Below are 22,731 nucleotides of genomic sequence, written 5' to 3'. Positions count from 1 at the left end.
TTTTATCAATACATTTCTTGTTTTGAACTGTGAGACTTCTCTTGGCTCCTTGTGGATTTCTATTGTCCTACCCTACTCCTCTTCTTTTTTTTTGATTTTTTTTTTTTTTATTTTTCTTTCCAAAGTATACAAACATCTTTAAGTCTGTCCCCATATGCTTTATAGTGCAAAGGATGTAGATCATATACAACTGGTCTCAAAAATGTGCCGTTATTGTCAAATACCCAACATTGTGTAATAAAAAGGCTTGCACCAAATTTGATAGAAACATCTCTCTAGTCTGTTGCTGCATGGAGTAGAGAAGTAGCTTAAAGATAAGTGCAGCAGCCTAAGAACCAGGTGGACTGGGTTCAATTCCCACTGCAGCTCTTTGTGATTCTGGGCAAATAACTTAACCCTCCATTGCCCCAGGTACAAAATAAGTACCTGTACATACATAATACATAAACCATTTTAATTGTAGTCACATAAAGGTGGTATATCAATCCTATCCCCTTAAATAAATTCTGTACCCAATATTGTGTCAGAGGACTTCCTTGAAACAAAGATATACAAGTGCAGTATTTAAAAAGAGCTGATGCAGAAACAGTGTTGGTACAGAGGAAGAGAGATGTTCCTAACAGATTTAGTGCAAGCCTTTTTATTACATCAGTAGTACTATTGACCCCCCTGAGGCAGCCCAAGAAGGATGTTATTGATAATAAATGGTGATTTGGACTTGTCTGATCATTGGTTTGCTCCCCTTTCTGCCAGTCTGGATTTTGCAGACTAACTGCCTACTTGTTATGTGGAAATACTGAACGTGACCACGTTTTGTCCAATACTGGGCTGCATCAAGGATAGACTGTAACATATATACTAAATCAATAAATATCATAATACACAATCAAAGTACAATAAAAACAACTGAAAAATGAAACAAATATAAGATATAATCAAATAATATAGCACATACATAGTGGACAGGTTCTAGTTATGGAATGTGGATAAACATGCTGTTATGTGTACAAAATGCTATGCATATAAATAAATGAGAAATAAATCACCATATCTGATGTTTAGGCATGCTCCAAGGTTCATAACACAATAAAGATATACCTCCCGATACTCAAAACCAGGAACAGCACCTGACAGGTTAAATGGTACTTAGCCGGCTATCCATGAATTTTCAGGGGGGACATGACCTGCTGAAAATTCATGGTTCAGCTAGTGGATAACCAGTTATATTGCATAATATAACCGGCTATCTGCCAATTTTCAGCATGAGTTTAGCAGCCATGTTTGGCTGCTTGCATACCAGGTATATCTTTGGCCAGTTTGAACTTGACCAGCCAGCGCCGAATATAGGCTTGGCCAGTTAAGTTCAAACTGGCCATAAATAACCCGGCTAACTCCCACAGTCCGTGGTGATGCCGGATATTCAATACCGGGCTGTTTCAGGTGACCAGCATTGAATATCTGGTTTAACTCCTGTGGTCTGAATATCGGCCCGAAAATGAAGAATCGTTATAGTCAGAATAAATATAGTGCTTATGCGTTCCTAATTAAAAAGAGCAAATATACTCTAAAAACTTACCATCCATATTCAAAGCAATTAGCTCCTGCCCAGTTAAATTGCTTACTGCCACCCAAGTAGTGATATTCTGCAGCACTTAACCGGACGGTGCCATTGAATATCACCATAGACCGCCCAGTAAAAAAATGGGCAGATCAGGGGTGGCACAAGGGTTGGCACTGGGGAAGAGCCAGGGGTAATGTGGAAGATCCCAAAAGAGTACATCCCTCTGATTTCCCCCCCCCCCTCCTATTCCCAGGATACTCCCAGGATAGGTCAATGCAGCCATTTTCATGAATCCGCTGCTAGGGGCAGGAGCAAGGGGTTCACTCATGTCCCCATCACCCACTGGACCATCATGGAAGTTGGGCTGGCCCAGAAGGACCTATCCTGACTGGGAGGTGGGGGTGAGTTTGTGAGGGGGTTATGCATGCCAAAAACTTTGTTGCCCTTAAAAGAGCTCCTTTCAGTTTTGTTCACTGCTTTTCTGCTTCCCCTAGATTTTCCCATCCAGCTAACAACCCCTTGAGTTATTCCCACTTTGAATAAACCCTCTCCACATGTGTCTTAATATTGAAGCAAACCTCTAGTGATCATTGGATCATTTCATAAACTGCTGCTCAGTTGGCTTCTAATGCATATACATTTGATAGTGACCCTTTTGCTGAAAGAGCTACATTGGCTCTCAGTGAAAGTTATGTATATTAATTTTTCAGATTTTATCAGGATTAACCCCAAGTTATATGGCATCTCTGATTGTTTGGCCTTCCTCAAATAGACCTCTGTGATGTTTATGTCTATGTTTATTGGTCACTTGATTAACTGCCTTTCACAATAAGCAAAGCAGTTTACAATACAAAATTAAAAAACAGGAAATAGAAAGGAATTACAAATTACACAAAGCAAAGAAGAGTAGAAGAAGAGAGAAAAAGTCACTTCATTTATATTTTCCTTCAGTGCCTAGGATAATATCCAAAATTAAATTGAATTCTTTGTTTTCTTTGCATATGGAACTAGGTAACCTATGAAGGTGTGCTTGAAAATTCTTTTTAAATCAAGCCTGTGGCATCCAAAATGATGGGAAATATTTCTGTAATTTTTGCCATATTTTCTTGGCCTCCAACTGCATTTCTTGACTTGAAGATCTTCTCTCTCTCTACACAATTCACAGAATAATCACTTGGCACTGACACCTGCTCTATTACAGATGTAGTATTTGTGTTTTTCTCCTTCACCACTGTCCAATTTTTTTTGCATCCAGCCTTTTTTATCATTTGGAATGGGGAGGACCAAAGTGATCATACACCCTCATTCTTTATAAATCTCTTCAGTTGAGGTCACGTGATGTGTTGAGAGCAGTACCTGTGTCTTAGCTGTGCTCCGGGGTCCCTGCTTCGTCTTTCACATTGCTGGTCCTCCTTAATTATCTCTAGAAAGAGTCCGGATCAAGAGTGGTTTTGGAAGAGTGCATGGACCAATATTTGGTTGCAATGCCGTCAGGAACATCAAAAAAGAACGTAAAAACCGAAAAGGAAAAATCTCCATCGATCGATGCGGAACCTAAGATGGCGGACAAACAGTCGGGGCTGGTCCGGAGTTCACCAAAAAGAAGCTGGCTCAGATCACAGCTGCAGTGGGAGCCGCATTGAAACCACGGTTGGACTCACTGGCGGGTCAACTTGGGAAATTAGATGCAGCACTAGCGGAGGCAGTGAAACGCACATCAGATTTGGAAAAATGTATGTTGGAAATGGAGGACACATGGAACCGAAGTGAGCCTACACTCACGAGTTTGAAAGAGAAATTGAGAGTCCAAAACGATAAAATAGAAGACTTAGAGAACAGAGCACAGCGCAGCAATTTAAGGATTGTTGGCCTTCTGGAATCAATGCCAGAAAGAAGTTTGGGCCTTCTCTTGGAAAATGGCTGACAAAGGAATTTGCGCTCTCAGATAGTAGTGGGCCTTTTTGCATTGAGCAGGCACACAGGATTGGCAGATTGCAAGCAGGAAAGCCTAAATCAAGAGTGGTGATTATAAAAATTCATAACTACATTCACAAAGAAGAGATTATACAGGGCTATAGAATGAAGAGGGACTCACTTAATTATGAAGGAGACCCGATCAAGATTTTTCCGGATTACTCAGCAAGTGTACAGGAGAAACAGCGGAGATTTCACCCGATATGCTCCACCCTCGTGGAAAAGAAGACCTGATTCATATTGATATACCCAGCGCTATTAACGATACAATTCGAAGGAAAGTGGAACTCTTTAGACTCGGCAACGACGGGAGGAACTATCTCTACATTCTGAAGTGAAACGACCTATTGTGGAGCGTGAATGAGAGGTCACACAGAGGAAAAGATGGACTCTCAGGGTTTGGAGGTAGCGGGGACACAGGTTTGAGGGCACGGGAGAGGAGTGGGTACCCCAGCATGTTTGTGATATCCCACGATGGCAAAAGGTCCATCGGGTAACATAGGTTCATGTTTGGGCAAAGGGATGGGAGGGAGGGAAGGGTTAGAGGGAGAGTGTTTTGACGGGATGCGGGGTGGGGGGAGGGTGGTTTCTCTGTGTTGGTTGGGACAGGGGAGGCTGGGGGAGAGGAGGAGGGTGGTTCTGTTAGGGGGGGGATTTACGCGAGCTGTAAAGACTTGAAACGGGAGGGCAGGGTCATCTCACTATTTCTTATTAAAACAGGTTGTCGGGAATTGGCATGGGAAAAAGAGAGTTATGTGTTGGAAATCTGGGGGATGGGCTGGGACCCCTGGATTTGGCATACGGAGAAATATATACTGATTCAAATAAATCTGCGGGGTGTCTCAATGTAAAATAATAACTTGGAACGTGGGTGCAATCACCTCTCCAGTGAAACGCAAGAAGATATTGACTCATTTAAATAGGCTCAAGGTAGACATTGCCTGTCTTCAAGAGACTAGACTTTCAGACACAGAACACAGTAAACTTAAGAAGGCATGGGTGGGTCAAGTTATTTATGCGTTGTTTAACGGGGCGACCTCTATGAACCCCAGACTCCAAGCTATCTGCCCTCCTTCATATATCAGAATACAAGTAATTTCATCATATCTAAGTGTCCACCACAGTAGTATGTAGAATTCCCATTACATCCCGCAAAGAAGGAGAGACAGAGACAGAAGGCTGTTTTCTAATAATGAGAAAAAGTATATTTTATTATAGGCTTACCAATGAGTGCAGTACAGCTAATCAAGGCAAATAATTCTTTGTAGGCCGCAGGCTTTTTCTCAGAGAGATGACACAGGTCTTCTAACAATGAATACACCGTAGAACATCTCTGAATCTAATCAATTTGACTGGATCTTATATATGTTTTTCATTCTATTGAAGTCTATGGAGGTCGCGTCATTTTACCTCACAAAGACCACCCCTTTAAAGTTCCTTTTTCCTTACTTTCGGCCTGTCTCTCAGGTTCTCTCTTTTACCATCTGGCTTCCTTTCATTAATGCTGATTTATGTGTATTTGCAATAAATCATCACTTTTCTGTGTAATCAAGGTCAGTAACATTTACATGGCTTAACCACAAGTTTCGTTTACCATGTCACTTCTGCATTCTTTTTACCGTTATCTGATTAAATGTCCATTTATTCTTCATGAAATATGCTATTGTACTCTAATTACCTATCTCTGTATTTAGCAAGCATGCTCAGTAGCTACATCAATCATGCTTCTATCTAATGAAAGTATCCAGCATTTTGCTGTTGTTAAGCAGAGTCTAATTTCAAACTTCTGCTTTCATGCATTACACAATGTTGAGCGCTGTGCAAGCAATATTCCCTTATACTTTGCAGTGCTAAAGCCTAGTTACACAGACATGCAAGCTGTTTCATCTTTCATATAAGGTTTCAGGTCATGGCCAGTATCAAACCTGGAGCCATTATATTAACAGTCCCCCCTTGAAGGCAGGCGAAAGCCGGGCCTTCACATGCAAATCAGGTGAGACTACAATGAGGTGCATTGCGTCGTGTTCCTGAGCTCAGGGGTGTGCATGTCTCTATAATAACCAGCCAAGGCAACTTACAAAGCCAGAGGAATAAATGGTAAAAGCTAGGCATGATTAATATATCTATAGCATAGCAAGTTATATAAAGCACCAAGGTTATATATATTTTGAAGGAGAGTACTGGATATTACACTGTACTTTCCTGAGTGACAACATTGTTATTGGGGTTCAATGAGAGCATTGACCTCAGTGGAGGCTGGGTTTTCTGTGGCAACATGAGTGGGACATAGTTCAGTCGCCTCATCTGGTGGTGTATCAGAATCCTGTGGTTTATCAGATCCAGTAGATATAGGAGACTTAATTGCAACCATTCGTTCATACATTACATATTGTCCTTGAGGGTCTCTCTTACTTACATAAATAATTCATTGTTATATATATATAGGGGGTAGTATCTGCATTTATTGTAAATCAAATTGATTCCATTCACAGGAATTCATATTCACCTTTATGCATTCATCCAGTATTATCTTTTAAGGGTGATGTTTTATTTTATGTTCACTCTGTTTATGTTGTGAGCTAAGCACAGTTAGTTTCCTCGGCTGGCACGACTACAATCCAGAGGCATTTTGATACTGTGTTGATGATACGTTGAAAACTTCGGCTCAATGTGCTGCCGCAGCTAAGAAAGCAAATAGAATGTTGGATATTATTAGGAAAGGGATTGAACACAAAAATGAGGATATTATTCTGCCATTGTATCGCTCCATGGTGCGACCGCACCTCGAGTAGTGTGTTCAGTTCTGGTTGCTGCACCTCAAAAAAGACATAGTGGAATTGGAAAAGGTGCAGAGAAGGGTGACAAAGATGATACAGGGGATGGGACGACTTCCCTATCAGGATAGGCTGAAGAGGCTGGGGCTCTTCAGCTTGGAGAAAATGCGGCCGAGGGGAGACATTATCTATAAGATAATGAGTGGAACGGAACGGGTTGATGTGGAACGTCTGTTTATGCTTTCCAAAAACACAAGGACAAGGACCCTTGCATGCGATGAAGCTGCAGTGTGGTAAATTTAAAACGAATCAGAGGAAAGTTTTATTCACTCAACACGTAGTTAAACTCTGGAATTCGCTGCCAGAAAAGGTGGTTAAGCCATAGAATGTTATTGAATGGACAAGGGAATAATACAGTATTTTTAGGATGGGCGGGACAAATTGATTGTTCTTTTGGCCGCTGTCGGTGACAGGGTGTTAAGCTTGATGGACCCTTGCCAGCTTATTTTCGAAGGAGATCGCCGGCCATCTTTCGACACAAATCAGGAGGTGGCTGGCGATCTCCTGAAGCCGGCCAAATCGGTATAATCGAAAGCTGATTTTGGCTGTCTTCAACTGCTTTCAGTTGCGGAGCTGGCCAAACTTCAAGGGGGCGTGTCGGTTGGGTAGTGAAGGCGGGACAGGGGCGGGATGGGGGCGTGCTCACGAGACGGCCGGCTTCACCTGAAAATGGAAAAAAGAAAGCCGGCCTTGACGAGCATTTCGCCAGCTTTACTTGGTCCCTTTTTTTTCACGACCAAGCTTCAAAAATGAACCCCAACTGACCAAATGACCACCTGAGGGAATCAGGGATGACCTCCCCTTACTCCCCCAGTGGTCACCAACCCCCTCCCACCCAAAATAAAATTAAAAAAAATATTTTTTTGCCAGCCTTAAATGTCATACCCAGCTCCATGACAGCAGTATGCAGGTCCCTGGAGCAGTGTTTAGTGGGTGCAGTGCACTTCAGTTAGGCGGACCAGGCCCATCCCCCCTACCTGTTACACTTGTGGTGGTAAATATTGAGCTCTCCAAACCCCCCCAAAACCCACTGTACCCACATCTAGGTGCCCCCCTTCATCCCTAAGGGCTATGGTAGTGGTGTACAGTTGTGGGGAGTGGGTTTTGGGTGGGATTTGGGGGGCTCAGCACACTAGGTAAGGGTGCTATGCACCTGGGAGCTATTTTTGAAGTCCACTGCAGTGCCCCCTAAGGTGCCCGGTTGGTGTCCTGGCATGTCAGGGGGACCAGTGCATTACAAATGCTGGCCCCTCCCACAACCAAGTGGCTTGGATTTGGCTGAGTCTGAGATGGCCAGCTTCGGTTTCCATTATAGGTGAAAACCATCTCAAACCCGGCGATCTCAACATTTATGTCGAGATTAAGCCGGCCCCAACCGTATTATCGAAAACAAAGATGGCTGGCCATCTTTTCCGAAAATACGGTTGGCTCCGCCCATTTACGGAGCCGGCCCCGGAGATGGCCGCCCATAGAGATGGCTGGCCCCATTCGAATATGCCCCTCTTGGTCTGTCCCAGCATGGCGATGCTTATGTAGTGTGTTTTGGGTGGGTTTTGGAGGGCTCAACAGACAAGATAAGGGAACAACAATGAGATGTGTACCTGAGAGCATTCATACAAGGTCCACAGCAGGGTGCCCCATTCCTGTCCTGAGATGTCTAGGGGACCAGTGTGCTAAAAATGCTGGCCCCTCTGTTTTTTAATTTGACTTTTTTTTTAATGGCCTGAAAAAATAAACACACAGAGCACAAAACCTTGTTACAAATGGTATTTTAAAAAAAGAAAAAAAATCGATGTCCACCAGGCCACTTCATTCATCTGATGACTGTCGACCTGGCCCTTCAGTGCTTGCCAGAGGCCTCAAGAGGCATTGAGGTATAGTCCAGGGTGGGTTCAATCATCGCCATTGTGCTACTTTCAGTGCTCCAAAGGCTGTTATTGCGAGACAAGGGCAATGTGGGCAGTTGACTTTGTGTAGGCTTTATATAAGGATAAGCAGGAGAAGTACCAGGAAGGAGACATGAGGCCCCCCTTTCCCACCCGCCTCTGCAGCTGGGATCTAGAAGGCTTGTCCAGCCTATTTCTAATGAGCAGACCATCTTCAAGGTTTTTCAGATGCTTTGCACGATGTCCTAGCCTTTTGCTATGACTAGAGTTGATGAACAATTTGTAAACCAATGCGTCCATTGCAGTGTAGTATACACTGAATGTGAAACATTAAAAAAAAATTGATGCTTATTATTGAACAGTACTGACCTTGCTGCATAGGGAGGTCAGATGCAGGAGCTCATGGGACCTCCCTGCATAATTGGGAGGTCATATTGAAGAGGTTGCTTATGCCTCCAGATTCATTGCATGCCATTTTGATGTGGTCTTTTGCTCCTACTTCCACAAAACTTTGTCTCTATTGGGAGGCCAGATGGTTATTATTAAAATGCTTCTCACAAAGGTGTCTATTTAGTGTTGTTTTACAGAACATTCCTTAGGCCATGAGAGCAGCGCCAACTTTGCGCTCCCAGTCATTGCATCGTGCGAAGGAACACCACATTGTCACAGAAAGCACCAACTAATGTCCTCCCATGTCTACAAGACAGATACCTAGCTTCATCTTCCTCTGCTAGATCACAGGTTACATTACATTACACTCTGGCTTATATCCCATTAACACCATCAAGTTCTAAGTGGGTTACATATAACAAGAGAACCAGAACATACTCCTGGGATATTAAATTAAGCTCATAAAACAGTAATTAAGAAACAAATTTTCTGAATAGAATGGTTTTCATATTATTCCTAAAGGAGAGATATGATTGGGAAAGCAAAAATTTCCCTGAAATGGAACAATCTAGATAAACTCCCAAGATTTTAATAATTGGAGAAAGTATAAAATCTACATTATCGATGGTGATCATCCAAGGATTTTATTTTGGATTACAATTAAAACATATGGATGCCTCCTTGTTTAACAATGCCTCTGGTTTACTTTTTGCCATATGCCATTAGGAAGGTAAGCAAGGCCTGCACAGTTCTGACTTGGTTGGCAATACTAATATAAGTCAGTCCAGGAGCACTTAATGTAGGGATTCCAAGCATAATAGCATCATGCTTCCTAAATCCCAAGCATATTTGTTTTGCTACCACAGATCCAACTTTATGGAATCATACTGAGCAGGACAAGTATCTGCCATGTCTATAGCAGCCTCTGATGCAAAAGGGGAAAATCTTATTCACATGCATCACAGTGTATTTTCACTAGAGAGCTGCACGGGAACGGGGTTTGCGGGAATCCCGCGGAACCCGCAGGATTCCCGCAAGGACGGAAGCAGTTCTGTGGGGTTCCCGCAGGGACGGAAGCAGTTCTGCGGGGTTCCCGTGGAAGTGTAAGCTACACCTGCACCAGCCTCTCATCTACCGAGTACCAGTGGCGTAGCAAGGGCGGGGCGGTGGGGGCGGTCTGCCCCAGGTGTCATTGGGTGGGGGGGTGCTCCGCTCCCACTGCTCCGCCTTAAAAAAAATTTTTCGAAGCGCCGGAGAGTGGCAGGCAGCGCGCCTCGCGTCTGTCTGCCCTGCTAGTAAAGAAGATCTCGCTGACGTCGTCGCCCTTCCCACATTGAGACCCGCCCCCCTCTGAGGCAACTTCCTATTACCGCGAGGGCGGGCGGGACTCAGTGTGGGAAGGATGACGATGTCGACGAGATCTTCTTTACTAGCAGGGCAGACGCGAGGCGCGCTGCCTGCCACTCTCCGGCGCTTCGAAAAAATTTTTTTTTAAGGCAGGACGGGGTAGGAGTAGCAGGAGAACGGATCTCAGCTGTGGGGTCGGCGGGGGGACTCAGGGGGGAGAAGGGGATTGGGGAGGGGTGGGGGAGCTCAGAGGGGTGCTTAAAGGGGATTAGGGAGGGTGGGGGAGTTCAGAGAGGGGAGAAGGGGATTGTGGAAGGGTGGGGGAGCTCAGAGGGGTGCTTAAAGGGGATTAGGGAGGGTGGGGGAGTTCAGAGAGGGGAGAAGGGGATTGGGGAGGGGTGGGGGAGCTCAGAGGGGTGCTTAAAGGGGTTTAGGGAGGGTGGGAGAGCATCAAGGAGGGGAGAAGGGAATTGGGGAGGGGTGGGGGAGCTCAGAGGGGTGCTTAAAGGGGATTAGGGAGGGTGGGGGAGCTCAGATGGGTGCTCAGAGAGGAGAGAAGGGGAGGGGAGTGCTCAGATGGGAGAAGGGGTCTGAAGCTGGAACTGGGGTCTGACAAGGGGGCAGGAGGGAAAATGGGTCCATGCCTGGGGCAGGTGGGAGAATGGGTCTGGGGCTGAAAAGGGGGGAAGCAAGGCATGTGGTGGATGAAGGGGGCTGAAATTGTGGGGACTAGGGGCTTTAAAGGGGACAGGGAGAACTGGCTGGGGCTGAAGCTCGGGACTGGTGAGAGAAAAGGGCTGGGGTTGAAACTAGGGGCTGAAAAGAGGACAGGGAGAAGTGGCTGGGGGCTGAAGCTCGGGACTGATGGGAGAAAAGGGCTGGGGACTGGTGGGATAGTGGGGCTGAAAAGGGGGGCAGGTGGGAGATGTGGGCTGGGGCTGGAACTAGGGGCAAGTGGAATAAGGGGGCTGGAACTGGGGGCTGAAAAGAGGGGGCAGACCCTGGATGGAAGTGGGGAGCGTGAGGGAGGGCAGACCCTGGATGGATGGTAGAGGGAGGGCAGACGGATTGAAGGGGCAGAGAGAAAGGGCAGATGGTGGGTGGAAGGGGAGAGAGAAAGAGGGCAGACTGGGACAAGTGGTGGATGGAAGGGGCAGAGATAGAGGGCAGATGTTGATGGAAGGGGGAGAGAGAGATGGCAGACTGGGGCAGATGGTGCATGGAATGGGCAGAAGTGGATGGAAGGGAGAGAGGGCAGACAGTGGATGCAAGGGGCAGAGAGAGAGGGCAGACACTGGATGGAAGGGGCAGAGAGAGAGGGCAGACACTGGATGGCAGAGAGAGAGCGAAGACAGGATAGAAGGAAGACAGTGAAAAGATGAGGAAAGCAGAAACCAGAGACAACGAACTGTAAATATATATTTTTATTGTTTTGCTTTAGGATAAAGTAGTATTGTAGCTGTGTTAATAAATGTTTATAATAGAACATGTAAATAAGGTAATGTTTTTATTGGACTAATTTTAATACATTTTACTTTTGGAGAACAAAACCCCCTTCCTCAGGTCAGGATAGGACACTGTAACAGTACTATACTGAATTGACCTGAGGAAGGAGGTTTTGGCCTCTGAAAGCTAAATGTATTAGTCCAATAAAATGATATTATTTGTTTTATTTCTATTTGTTAATTTGTAAAGTGGTGATTGGTATTTGTTAGTTTTTTTCAAATTTACATCTGCTGGGGGGGTGTGGCTAAGATGGCGATCTAACACACGGTAACGCTCCTGCTGCTCTCCGAAACTTTTGCTCGCTAACTATTGTTTCTTACCATGCCACACACAAAGAGAAAGGGGATAACTAAGGGCCAGCTGCCGGCGGCCAAGACGTCTTCCCCAGTGCAGCAGACTTTGGAGAGCTTCGGTGTGACTCAAACCCGCGATACCGGAATGGCGCGGCCTGAATTAGACGCCGTAGCAGGAGAGTTGGCGTCGGCGTCTCAGGGCCTTGATATTACACTCTCGCCCCCGGGGATTATTCCACCTCCATGCCTGGCCAACCTAAGGAGAATGCAAGGAGAGGTCGACGCAACGGAAGTCGTTAGCGGAACCACCCAGCCTGGCAGTGCAGCTCCTGTTCGGTTGACAGAGGAAAGCGTGGAGGAAGCTACTCCTACAGAGATAACGTTGACCTTAATCTGGAAAACTCTTCAAGAGCTAAAACAAACTGTTTCTCAATCCGCTCGAGAAACCACTTCAATTATGACTAAAATGGTTTCCTTGACAGAATCACTGGAAAAGGTACGAATTGACACTTTGGAAAAAATATCACAGAATCATGAAGAAATAAAAACTATACAGAATACGACAAACTCTTTGGTAAAGGACAAACTTATGGTTCACAAAAAAAAATTGAACAACTAGAAAACTATAATCGAAGATTAACATTGAGATTATTACATTTTCCCATTGTACCGGGGATAGTTCCTAATGACTTATTTAAAAAGTACTTAATGGAGAATTTGAATATATCCCCTCAAGCTATACCGCCTTGCAATAGAGTTTACTTCTTAAAATTGCCTTCAAAGAAAAATATACCAGCACAAGAGGGAAATGAAATAGATCTTCAAAACTTACCTGCTATTTTGGAAGATTCAATTACTGAAGTGGAGACTCGCGGTACGTTAATTGTTTCCTTAGTATTTGAGCAAGATTTAAGCTCATTGATGAGACTATACTTTAAGAACTCTAAGAAATTATTTTATGGTCAAAAAATTTGGATCTATCCTGATGTTACTAGAATAACGCAGGAAAGAAGGAGGAAATTTTTGTTGCTGAGGGAAAAAGTGAGAGGGATGGGGGCTACATTCCTACTCGCTTATCCCTGTAAATGTATAGTTAAATATTTGAGTAATAAGTATATTTTCTTTGAGCCAGAGCAGTTGCAGATTTTTGTTGATAGGAAAAGCTTAAACAAGGAATAATGGTAAATAGACTTAGACGGGTCAACATCAGAAGTTAAGCCACTTATTATATGTATATCATATATATGATGTTTTTCTTTTGTAATTTTTATTTATTACCTTTATCACCCTCCTCACCATCAATAGTAGTGGTCTGAGGAAGAGATAGAGTGTTTCATGAAAAACCTGTTTGGTTAGATTTATATTTTCATTGATTGTAATATGCTCTCTGTGTCTCAACAAGTGTGTTATTGCAACTTGTAAAATAATGAATAAATGAATAAAAAATAAAAAAATAAAAAAAATTTACATCTGCTGTCTTTATATTTTGCACAGTACTAGAGGACATTTTCTGTTTCTGTGGTGTTGCATTGTATGCAGAGTCTGGCATCGGGGGTTCAGTTTAATTTTTGTCTAAATAGAAAGTTTATGATTACTTATTCTATAGTGGATTAGGGTGTATCTGTATTTGTGAAAAAGACATTGCTTTCGGTTGGCATTGACTGTGCAGGATCGACGATCTGTACTAATCTGTCTGTTTTCATTTTATAATAGGTGAATTGATGTTCTAGTGCTCACTGTAGTGTTTAAGATGCTTTCCTTTTCCTTGTGTGACTCGTACAAATTACTGCTTATGGTGTGGTAGAATTGCTCTATAGGTCCTGAGTGTTTTGTATTCTCGGTATGCCTCGAATTGGGGGGGGGGGGGGGGGGGTTTAAAAAATGACCGGCCCCGGGTGTCAACTACCCTAGCTACGCCACTGCCGAGTACCAAGTTCTTTGAGTGCTGTCTCCTCCTCCTCCTCTTCCTCTTTGCTTTAACAGCACAAATGTGGAAAATTTTCCATTAAGGAGGTGGCAGAGACACAAATGTTGATGGAATTCAAAAAGGCGTGGGATGAACACAGAGGATCTTTAATTAGAAAATGGAAGTTATAAAAAACCTAACCTTAAATGGCTGCATGTGTGTGGATGTGTGAAGTAATGCTTAGATGGTGACTCTGGCTGTGATTAACTAGGGCCAATACCGGGCAGACTTTTATGGTCTATGTCTAATATATGGAAGTCTGGTTTAGGATGGTCTGGAAAGGGCTTAGACAGCAACTTCAGTGGCTGGAACATAAGGGCAGTTCTGGACAGATTTTTACGATCTGTGTCCCACAAATGAGAAGATGAATAGCCTGGAGTGGGCTTCAACGACAACTCTAGCAGTTGGAACATAAGGATAGGGCCAGATAGACTTCTATGGTCTATGTTCCAGAAACACAAAAGAAAGACCATAATCAGATATATAATATCACACTCATTGATTTAATCATGAATTGATAATGAGTGTGACTATTGGGCAGACTGGATGGACCATTCAGGTCTTTATTTGCTGTCACTTACTATGTTACAATTAATCCTCTTTGCTCCTGGGCTGATGAGCAGACCTCAGCTCTGACACAGGCATGAGCATCAGATGTCGCCTGATCTACTGGCACGTGCATGTGGTGACCTCTCAGCACACAGTGCCAGAAAATCAGAGACAAATCTTACATGTGCACACCTGAGTGTTCCAAGTTTCAGCTTCCATTCCTTCCTTGCCTACAGTGCTGTAGCTCAAATCCAGAGAGAGACTGAGGGAGCTGACTGGAATTTTCTTTTATGCACCATTAAAATCTTACCATGATGGGTGGGGATGGGTTAAATTCTTGCGGGGACGGGTGGGGATGGGTTACATTTTTGCGGGGATGGATGGGGATGGGTAAGATTCCAGTGGGGACGGGTGGGGATGGGTAAGATTCCAGCAGGGAGGGGCGGGGATGGGTAAGATTTCTGGCCCCGTGCAACTCTCTGATTTCCACTAACCAGCTTTCGTTTCTGTCCGCTCACAGACAAGCGTCACAGGGGCTTTATGCAATCACCTTATGCATTGTGCATTTACATCAGGTTTTTCCACCAAGACATCAATTTTCCACCAAGGCATCATTTTTCCCCAGACTATAAACACTGCTGTGTCAGATTGTTCATGGTAGAGATGCATGCGGACATATTGACTGCATTGCCTCAGGACTGTAGGCTAGGGAGCAAGGGAGCTTGAGAACCTTAAAGGTGAATAAGTAGCTCTCTCAATTGCTTCTGGGAGAATTACTCCATCAGTTACTTTCACTTACCTACTTTCATTCTAGGGTATTTGAGATAGAACTATACATAAAGGTTGTTTTATTGCATTTAAGCAGTGTTAACAGGCATTTTGTACTGGTTGTTCCTTACAGAAAGGCACAATAAAGTGGTGGATGTGCATCTACCTCAAGGAATTAGGTTAAGAGATTTGGCAGACATTGACTCAGCTATATCAGGGCAGAGCTCAATTTTGGAGTGGTGGCACAAACCTGCTGATTGTGTATGATGACAGATGCAGTGAATTTGGATGGCAAATTTGGATGGTGTACTTGTATCAGCAAAGTTGTTCAAGTTGGTAGTTACAGCAAAGAAGTAAACATCTCAAGTGTAAGTTGCAAGTCACGTTTGGAGTCTCAGTCTAGAAAGTAAGTGTTAATCATACTTTACGTTGTTAAAGATTTGCCTGGGGACAGAGTAAGCTAAAATACTATAGGAGACAAACAGCATCACAAGTGCTAGAATACACTCTCATGTGACTCCTTGGTAATGATGTTATATGATGCATGTAATAACAATACTGCACGCCCACTCATGCGTGCTCTTGCCATGCTAAGGTTGGAACAAAAAGACAGTTGTCGTGAAGGATTTTCAAAATAGTAGCATGCGATCCCACTACATCATAATGTGATACTAGGTTTGTCCTGTAACAATATCAAACATACAGTGGGGGAAATAAGTATTTGATCCCTTGCTGATTTTGTAAGTTTGCCCACTGACAAAGACATGAGCAGCCCATAATTGAAGGGTAGGTTATTGGTAACAGTGAGAGATAGCACATCACAAATTAAATCCGGAAAATCACATTGTGGAAAGTATATGAATTTATTTGCATTCTGCAGAGGGAAATAAGTATTTGATCCCTCTGGCAAACAAGACCTAATACTTGGTGGCAAAACCCTTGTTGGCAAGCACAGCGGTCAGACGTCTTCTGTAGTTGATGATGAGGTTTGCACACATGTCAGGAGGAATTTTGGTCCACTCCTCTTTGCAGATCATCTCTAAATCATTAAGAGTTCTGGGCTGTCGCTTGGCAACTCGCAGCTTCAGCTCCCTCCATAAGTTTTCAATGGGATTAAGGTCTGGTGACTGGCTAGGCCACTCCATGACCCTAATGTGCTTCTTCCTGAGCCACTCCTTTGTTGCCTTGGCTGTATGTTTTGGGTCATTGTCGTGCTGGAAGACCCAGCCACGACCCATTTTTAAGGCCCTGGCGGAGGGAAGGAGGTTGTCACTCAGAATTGTACGGTACATGGCCCCATCCATTCTCCCATTGATGCGGTGAAGTAGTCCTGTGCCCTTAGCAGAGAAACACCCCCAAAACATAACATTTCCACCTCCATGCTTGACAGTGGGGACGGTGTTCTTTGGGTCATAGGCAGCATTTCTCTTCCTCCAAACACGGCGAGTTGAGTTCATGCCAAAGAGCTCAATTTTTGTCTCATCTGACCACAGCACCTTCTCCCAATCACTCTCGGCATCATCCAGGTGTTCACTGGCAAACTTCAGACGGGCCGTCACATGTGCCTTCCGGAGCAGGGGGACCTTGCGGGCACTGCAGGATTGCAATCCGTTATGTCGTAATGTGTTACCAATGGTTTTCGTGGTGACAGTGGTCCCAGCTGCCTTGAGATCATTGACAAGTTCCCCCCTTGTAGTTGTAGGCTGATTTCTAACCTTCCTCATGATCAAGGATACCCCACGAGGTGAGATTTTGCGTGGAGCCCCAGATCTTTGTCGATTGACAGTCATTTTGTACTTCTTCCATTTTCTTACTATGGCACCAACAGTTGTCTCCTTCTTGCCCAGCGTCTTACTGATGGTTTTGTAGCCCATTCCAGCCTTGTGCAGGTGTATGATCTTGTCCCTGACATCCTTAGACAGCTCCTTGCTCTTGGCCATTTTGTAGAGGTTAGAGTCTGACTGATTCACTGAGTCTGTGGACAGGTGTCTTTCATACAGGTGACCATTGCCGACAGCTGTCTGTCATGCAGGTAACGAGTTGATTTGGAGCATCTACCTGGTCTGTAGGGGCCAGATCTCTTACTGGTTGGTGGGGGATCAAATACTTATTTCCCTCTGCAGAATGCAAATAAATTCATATACTTTCCACAATGTGATTTTCCGGATTTAATTTGTGATGTGCTATCTCTCACTGTTACCAATAACCTACCCTTCAATTATGGGCTGCTCATGTCTTTGTCAGTGGGCAAACTTACAAAATCAGCAAGGGATCAAATACTTATTTCCCCCACTGTATAAACGGCGAGTGACCGACTCACTCGCAAATGCGCAGTAGAGACTTCCCTCTCTGTCCCGCCCCCGCGTCAATACGTGATGACGATGGTGGGACAGAGAGGGAAACTGCGCCGCCGAGGTTGATACCACTCCCCCCCACCCGTCCACCCGAGGTCGCCGCTACCGTTACCCCCCCCCCCCCCCACCCGGCCCGGGCCCTCTCTCCGCTACTGAACTTACACATCCATTCGCCAGAACGCAGCACGCACATCAGCTGAGCTGCCGTCGGCCTTCCTTCCCTGCCTGTATCCCGCCCTCACAGGAGGGCGGGACACAGGCAGAAAAGGAAGGGCCGACGGCAGCTCAGCTGATGTGCGTGCTGCGTTCCGGCAAATGGATGTGTAAGTTTAGTAGCGGAGAGAGAGAGGGCTCGGGCCGGGTGGAGGGATGGCGGCGACTCCGGGGGGGGGGGGGGGGTAGCGGTGGCGACCTCGCGGGGAGGGGGGAGGGAGGGGGAAGGAAGGAAAACCCCAATACCAGCCCGTTTCTACGGGCTCAACTGCTAGTAAGTACATAAGTACATAAGCATCGCCATGCTGGGACAGACCAAGGGTCCATCGAGCCCAGCACCCTGTCACCGACAGCGGCCAAAAGAACAAGCAATTTGTCCCGCCCATCCTGGAAATACTATATTCCCTTGTCCATTCAATAACATTCTATGACTTTTTCCTCCAGGAAGCCGTCCAACCCTTTTTTGAAGTCTCCTACATTAACCGTCTTAACCACCTTTTCCGGCAGCGAATTCCAAAGTTTAACTACGCGTTGAGTGAAGAAAACTTTCCTCTGATTCGTTTTAAATTTACCACACTGCAGCTTCATTGCATGCCCCCATGTCCTAGTATTTTTGGAAAGCGTAAACAGACGCTCCACATCGACCCGTTCCATTCCACTCATTATCTTATAGACCTCTATCATGCCTCCTCTCAGCCACCTTTTCTCCAAGCTGAAGAGCCCCAGCCTCTTCAGCCTATCCTGATAGGGAAGTCGTCCCATCCCCTGTATCATCTTTGTCGCCCTTCTCTGCACCTTTTCCAATTCCACTATGTCTTTTTTGAGATGCGGCAACCAGAATTGAACACACTACTCAAGGTGCGGTCGCACCATGGAGCGATACAACGACAGAATAATATCCTTATTTTTGTTTTCCATCCTTTTCCTAATGATACCCAACATTCTATTTGCTTTCCTAGCCACAGCAGCACATTGAGCAGATGTTTTCAACGTATCATCAACGACGACACCTAGATCCCTTTCTCGGTCTGTGACTCCCAACGCTGAACCTTGCATGATATAGTTATAGTTTGGGTTCCTCTTTCCCACATGCATCACTTTGCACTTGTTCACATTAAACGTCATCTGCCATTTAGACGCCCAGTCTCCCAGTCTCGTAAGGTCCTCTTGTAATTTTTCACAATCCTCCCACGATTTAACGACTTTGAATAACTTTGTGTCATCAGCAAATTTAATTACCTGACTAGTTACTCCCATCTCTAGGTCATTTATAAATATGTTAAAAGCAGCGGTCCCAGCACAGAGCCCTGGGGAACCCCACTAACTACCCTTCTCTATTGAGAATACTGACCATTTAACCCTACTCTCTGTTTTCTATCTTTTAACCAGTTTTTAATCCACAATAGAACACTACCTCCTATCCCATAGGAGCCAATATCATGTTAAATAGTGCGATGCGACCCCATAATGAAATTGGTAGTGTTTGCCACAATGCCAACTTGTGCCTCGTCTGTTCTATTAGCGGATTTATGTTGACTGCATACAAAGAAGTTAAATCTTTTGGGATACATAGGCCCAAGTATTTCAAGGCCTTGTCTTCCCATCTAAGCGGGAATTCCCCTTTCCAGGAATGCCTCAAGCTGTCATCGATTGCCAAAGTGCAGGATTTTTTTTACATTTAATGAAAACCCCGATAAATTACCATACTGTCTCACCAGATCTAGCGCATACTGTAATGAAACCTGTGGTTCAGATAGAACAAGTAAAATACCAACTGCATAAGCTAGGGTCTTCACTTCCTCTGCTCCTATGTTCACACCCCGAATCTCTCTCAAATTATTCAGCAGCCACCCTCCAAGGAGAGATCAAACAAGAGGGGAGACAAAGGACAACTCTGCCTTGTTCCTCGTTGCACTGTAAACCACTCTGATCTACCTCCTTTTGCCACAATTTGTGCCCTAAGACCTGCATATAACACTTTTATCACCCGTAAAAAACACTCAGGTAGACCCAGCCATTCAAGTACATAAAAGAAATATCTCCACTCCACATGATCAAATGCCTTGTCTGCGTCTAAACTGGCCAACATGATAGGTTCTTTATTATATGTACTTTGTGCCATGGACAAGAGGATCCGCCGGACATGTAGAACTGAATGGCGTTTAGGTATAAACCCTACCTGTGCAGCACTTATCAATCCCGAGAGGTGCACTATCAATCTGCTAGCCAAAATCTTTGCCAGAAGCTTAATGTCCACATTAATCAGAGAAATAGGGCGATATGAATCTGGGTCTTCAGGAGGTTTACCCGGTTTAAGGAGTAAGGTTATCAATGCGGTATTTTCGTGCTCCGGGAACCCACCCTCCTTAACTGCTGCTTGATAATACTCAAGTAAGGGCCCCACCAGGGATATCTGCTAAATTTTATAAAATTCCCCAGAAAATCCATCAATTCCGGGCGCTGAGTATTGTCACCCTGTCTTTTGTAAGATCCCTTTCTCGGTCCGTGACTCCCAACGCTGAACTTTGCATGATATAGTTATAGTTTGGGTTCCTCTTTCCCACATGCATCACTTTGCACTTGTTCACATTAAACGTCATCTGCCATTCAGATGCCCAGTCTCCCAGTCTCGTAAGGTCCTCTTGTAGTTTTTCACAATCTTCTTGCGATTTGACTACTTTGAATAACTTTGTGTCATCATCAAATTTGATTACCTCACTAGTTACCCCTGTCATTTACGAATATGTTAAAAAGCAGAGGTCCAGCACCGATCCCTGAGGGACCCCGCTAACTACCCTTCTCCATTGTGAATATTGACCTTTTAATCCTACTCTCTGTTTCCTATATTTCAACCAGTTTTTAATCCACAGTAAGACACTACCTCCAATCCCATGTCCCTCTAATTTCCTCTGTAGTCTTTCATGAGGGACCTTATCAAATACCTTCTGAAAATCTAGATGCTCAATATCTACCCCCAACTGTACACCTGTCTTAGCAAAAAGCATGGGCATTAAGGAACAGAAGAGGAACCAGTAATCCAACTGGCTACTGTTTTATCAGAATTGAGAACTAGATAATGCTAATAGTGAATCTCGCCGGAATGCGTCAAAGCTAATTTGCATATTTTTGGCATGTGTCCATGCCCACTTCCAGTCCCAACAGCCAAGAAGGACATACCCAAGCCCCACCCACTTCGTCTAAGCTTCGCCCCTCCCTGCCCTGCCCCACCCCCTTTGGTGACATCACTGGATGTGAAATAGCCCCACCTTTTTGCATAACCCAACCTCTAACCCTGCCTTACTTGTTTAGCCCTACCCCAAACTCTGCCTCTTTTTGCATAACCCCACTGCTTTTGATGATATCACAGGAAGTGATATCATAGCCATGCCCCATTTCCATGATGGCGATCACCACTGGTCGCACTACATCACTTCCTGTTTCTACTACTGGTCATCATCTTGGATGGAGTCATGTGATGGGAAGTGATGTAAAAAACAAAAACCCTGACACCACCCACTACAGCGCTATTTTTCGTATGTTTACCGGTCATTTGTACCAGCAGCATGTATTCTTTCACGCAATGACTGTGTTTAAAGTCCAACTGAATAGGTTTTCATGGCACTTGTTCACCATCCACGTACAGAGCGGCAAAGTTGATGTTGTAATATTGAAAATTAAAAGGATTTTTACCATAGGGCCCACTGTAAGTGTCATCTACAAACCCCAGAACGAGTGGGGTGTGAGAGGTTTTTTGAGAAACAAGCTCTGCAGGGCATGATCTCATACAAATGTCTTAAACACAGGAGGGGTGTGACAAGGTATAGATGTGCACACTGGTAGGCTCTGTGTTCTATAAACAGCTGCCTGTAGGAAAAAAAAAGAAGAAGTTGTGGGTAGGGGTTTGTAGATTCTCTAACTCCATACTGTGTTGTAGGTTTGCTTTACATATTTAACACTGTTTTTGTTTTTTTTATTTCCTTTCAAATTGGCTACAGAGAAAACCAGCTGTTGCAGGTGGGGCTCGGCTCACGGGGCTTCTGCCTGTGTGAACGGATCTAAAAGCCTAAGGAATCAGACCCCCTACGGTTTCTTATCTATGTTAATCTTAAAACAGCTTAGCTTTTGTCTATATGTGCCCTTTAAAGCAAAGAGAAGGAGGGGTCAATCCTTTTGTTTTAAAACCTAAAACGGCTGTCATTCGGTAATCAGCCTATTGTTCTTAAAAGCAGCTATTCAGCTTCAAAAAATAAGCACAACGTATCCTTTTGAAAGAAAATATTATAAGAAAAAGAACACAAAATGTCTATTTTCTTTCCTGTGAGAAAAAAAAAAAGGTTAAACTGTGCATGCGCACACTTCTCAATGGCTGTATGGGGTGGTGTTGGGGTTTTTCTCTTGTCACATGACCCTATCTAAGATGGTGACCAGCAGTAGAAACAAGAAGTGATGTAGCTTGACCAGTGGTGGCTGTCATCTTTAAAAAGGGTGTGTGGCTATAACATCACTTTCTGTGATGCCACCAGAAGGGGTGGGGTTAGGGGTGAGAATATATAAAATGGGTGGGGCTATGCAAATAAGTCAGGGTTAGGGTTAGGGTTGGGTTATAGAAAAGGCAGGGCTATGGGCTCATATCTGGTGATGTGGGTATGGGTGGGGAGTTGGCAGGGCTTATACCAGAAATAGGTAGGGCTTGGGTTTGTCCTCACTTCTGATTGGCTGTTGGGACTGGACGTGGGCATGGCCGCCTATCAAAAATATGCAAATTAGCTTTGATGAATGCTGGTGAGTTTCACTACTGATGCTTATCTAGCCAGACTGCAACCTCCTGCAAACAATCCTGAAGGGTATGCAGATTGATAGACAATGAATCAGTATAATGAACTAAAAGGAAATTGTCAGCATAGTAACATTGTAAATGACAGCAAATAAAGACCTGTACAGTCCATCCAGTCTGCCCAACAAGATAAACTCATTTTACATGGTATGTGATACTTTATATGTATACCTGAGTTTGATTAGTCCATGCCATTCTCAGGGCACAGACCGTAGAAGTCTGTCCAGCACTGTTCTTGTACTAAGTTCTGAAGCTA

The 22,731-nt window shown here is 44.5% G+C and overlaps 1 pseudogene; it reads left to right on the top strand.

The window, feature by feature from the left end:
• Nucleotides 1–22,731, top strand: part of LOC115476627 — a 78,676-nt pseudogene that overhangs the window by 19,356 nt on the left and 36,589 nt on the right.

Source organism: Microcaecilia unicolor, chromosome 8 (genome assembly GCF_901765095.1).
Source record: "Microcaecilia unicolor chromosome 8, aMicUni1.1, whole genome shotgun sequence".
Lineage (NCBI taxonomy): Eukaryota > Metazoa > Chordata > Amphibia > Gymnophiona > Siphonopidae > Microcaecilia > Microcaecilia unicolor.
This window is presented reverse-complemented; position numbering and strand designations above follow the sequence as displayed.